General features: G+C 34.1%; 1 pseudogene across 1 annotated transcript; it reads left to right on the plus strand.

The window, feature by feature from the left end:
• Nucleotides 1-1,988: 1,988 nt before the first annotated feature.
• Nucleotides 1,989-2,441, plus strand: LOC112636203 (annotated as a pseudogene). Its single transcript, XR_003122142.1, has one exon. The product of XR_003122142.1 is annotated as a 60S ribosomal protein L31 pseudogene (transcript).
• The last annotated feature ends 858 nt before the right edge of the window (nucleotides 2,442-3,299 follow it).

The raw sequence follows: 3,299 nt of genomic DNA on the forward strand, positions 1-3,299 counted from the left end.
TAATGCTTCTTTTAATTATTTTATCAATTTTTGTATTCCTCCCACCTTATTCTTTATTTATGATGTGCTTAATATAAACAAAGATCCTTGAGTTGCTCTTTTTCCCACATGTCCTACTACTAAGCCACACTTCTACAGTCTTATGTTTGTAGAGTTCTATTTTTGGACCTAACTTTATTCTTTTTAATAGATTTTTATTTGACAAAATGTATATATTTGTTGTTTTGAAATATGTATACATTGTGGACTGGCCTTAATTTTATTCTTTTTATTCTCATTTTATTGAAATCCTTTAATTAGTTCAGTCTGAAAAAAATGTTTTCTTCAACTAATTTTCTGACTATCTCAGCATTACCTATAAATGTTATGTATATACAAATCATAAGTTGCTTCAATGAAAACCCAGATGATTTTTATTACAGCAATGCCCAGTGAGAGCCATATGACTGACAAGCCACAGGACTCTATTTCAAATGACATACAATTATTATCTCACTGAGGTACTTATCTAATGATTTTTTCCCTCAAAACAACCTCTATCACTCCATCTTGGCTGAAAAGACATTACATATTTTATCAAGTATCTAGCTGAGTTCCAAATATAACTTCCCCCGCCATATTCTAGGCCTAACAATTTATGTGTTTTAAAACAGAAGAGAGGGGAATTTGATATGAATTTGACCCCTGCTATATCCTGGTAGTTACTGATTCTTCTCTCCTTGCTGTTCACAAACCGTGTTTTTATTAGTGTTTGAGAATCTTGCCTATGATCAAAGTCCAGTTCACTAGGCTATAGGTTGTAAAAAAAAAAAAAAAAAAAAAAAAAAAAATTCACCACTTTTTAAAAATTAAAGGGCATATGTCTATCTCCAATCTTTTTTAGGCTTCTCTCATTATCCTAGATTTTCCATTATCATAAAAAGTAGTTCCGTAATCTTGGCTGGAATTCAGTTGGTTTCCTAAAAATGTAAATAGTCTGGACCTAGGAGAACAAGCCCATTTCAAGAAATACTCTCTCTGGGGATTTATTCTCTGGTTTTGGACTTTAGTTCTTTAGTACTAATATAGTTCTTTATACTCTGAAGAGATCTCTTTTTAACTGAAAATGCAGCAGCTAAACCGACAACAAGCAGTCTTGCTTTCTCTGGGTCATCTAGTGTAACACAGTGACTAAAAGGCTTTGACATCACACTACTAGGTTCCCATCAAACTATACCATACTCCACCATTTGCTAGCAGCGTAATCTTGGGCAATTGAGTTACCTTCACTGAATTACAGTTTTCTCATCTGCAAAGTACAGATAGTCATCCTATCACATATGGTTATGGTTAAGTATTCACTATTATGGACATCAAGTTCATAACACAGTAGCTGTCACTTAGACGTCATTGCTCTTTTCGTCAATGTTAAATGAAACATCCATTTATTCTAATCTTTGATTAACTCCTTGCTTTGCTCACACAATGTTAAAATTTTGAATATATTTCACTACATTTTAATCAAAAGAAGATGGCATATTTTGTATACTTCTCTGTATTAATGGTAGAGAAAATGTTAGCTCACTAGGAAATAATTAGGAATATTTGATGGGAATTCCAAAGAACAGAAAAAGACAGCTGAATTGACATCTTGTGGAAACAAAGATGAACTTTGCCTACTTCTCAGTTTTGGCCACATGTTCTTGCTCCTTCATTTGTGCAAGAACAAGATGCTTTGTGCATTGATGATTTGAGTAATAAAATAACTGTGAATGGTTATATATTTTGTGGAGGAAAAAATGACTTCAGGAGCCAGCATATTAATTTTTAAATATTAGCACAGGGCTTTATTGTGAGGACTGAAATAAACTGAATATTTCCACCTGGAGAGTAGTAAGTCAAAATATTTCTAATTCTGCCCTTAACAATATCTTTTCTCTCCTTATTTCAAACAGAAAAGTAAAATTTTCTGAAAAAAAAAATTGAATAAAATATTTAGGGTCTCGCTTCCTTTCCAACTTGGACTCGGCAGAATGGCTCCCACAAAGAAGGGTGGCGAGAAGAAAAAGGGCCGTTCTGCCATCAACGAGGTGGTGACCCGAGAATACACCATCAACATTCACAAGCGCATCCATGGAGTGGGCTTCAAGAAGCGTGCCCCTCGGGCACTCAAATAGATTCGGAAATTTGCCATGAAGGAGATGTGAACTCCAGATGTGCGCATTGATACCAGGCTCAACAAAGCTGTCTGGGCCAAAGGAATAAGGAATGTCCCATACCGAATCCGTGTGCTTCTGTCCAGAAAACGTAATGAGGATGAAGATTCACCAAATAAGCTCTATACTTTGGTTACCTATGTACCTGTTACCACTTTCAAAAATCTACAGACAGTCAGTGTGGATGAGAACTAATCGCTGATCGTCAAATACATCAAATAAAGTCATAAAATTGAAAAAAAAAAATTAGGGTCTCTAGAAGTAGAAGATATGGGACAAAAGGCCAAGATGCAGGAACAGGGGATTCCTTGAAATCTCTTTTGTGACACAATCAAAGGACACTGTTGACTTTGAAAAAGTGATGGGGATTTCAGATCAAATAAGATGGACTGGGTCGTACTACCTGTGTTGAAAACGTTCTTTGTGAATAATCCAAAAGAAGTTTAAAGTCTTAATGTTTTTCATTCGAAAATTGAAACAACACCCCTGAGTTTCTCTATCATCTTTTCTCAGTGGCCATACTGTAAAGGACTGTATTAAAAATGAAGTCCTTGTTGTCTTGCGCTAAGCCTTATGGCATGGAGTTTCCTTAAAGTCGAATTCTAAAAGATCTGTTAATCATATCTACATCTACCTACCTATCTATTTCAATCTAATTTTTCTATTAGTAAAAATATAAACATGTATACACTTAAATCCCCAGATAATTTTTATGAGTATCTCTTTTTTTCTTTTTTGGCCAGGATTCTGAGACTATGATAAAAATGATATAAAATCACTATTAGAATAAATGAGCTATAGATTCTGATTATTTTTATTTAAGAAACAGGTGTAATTGTGGTTTTTCAGTCAGTATCTTTTGAACGATGGAGGTTTAATGGGAGAATGAATAATCTACTTGAACCAAGAAAATGGGCCCTGAATGTTAATATTGTGCTTTTTGTCTTGGCTTTTGTGTGATGAGCCATTTGTAATTTTTAGAAAGCTGCTTGAGAGGACAAATGTAATAAGGTCTTGAACCCCTAGGTAGAAAAGCACTATATAATTACATCTTTAAAATATTATTACCATAGTTTTGTCCTAAAATTGTTGTTACTTACAGGG

The sequence above is a fragment of the Theropithecus gelada genome, chromosome 12 (assembly GCF_003255815.1).
Source record: "Theropithecus gelada isolate Dixy chromosome 12, Tgel_1.0, whole genome shotgun sequence".
Classification (NCBI taxonomy): Eukaryota; Metazoa; Chordata; class Mammalia; order Primates; family Cercopithecidae; genus Theropithecus; species Theropithecus gelada.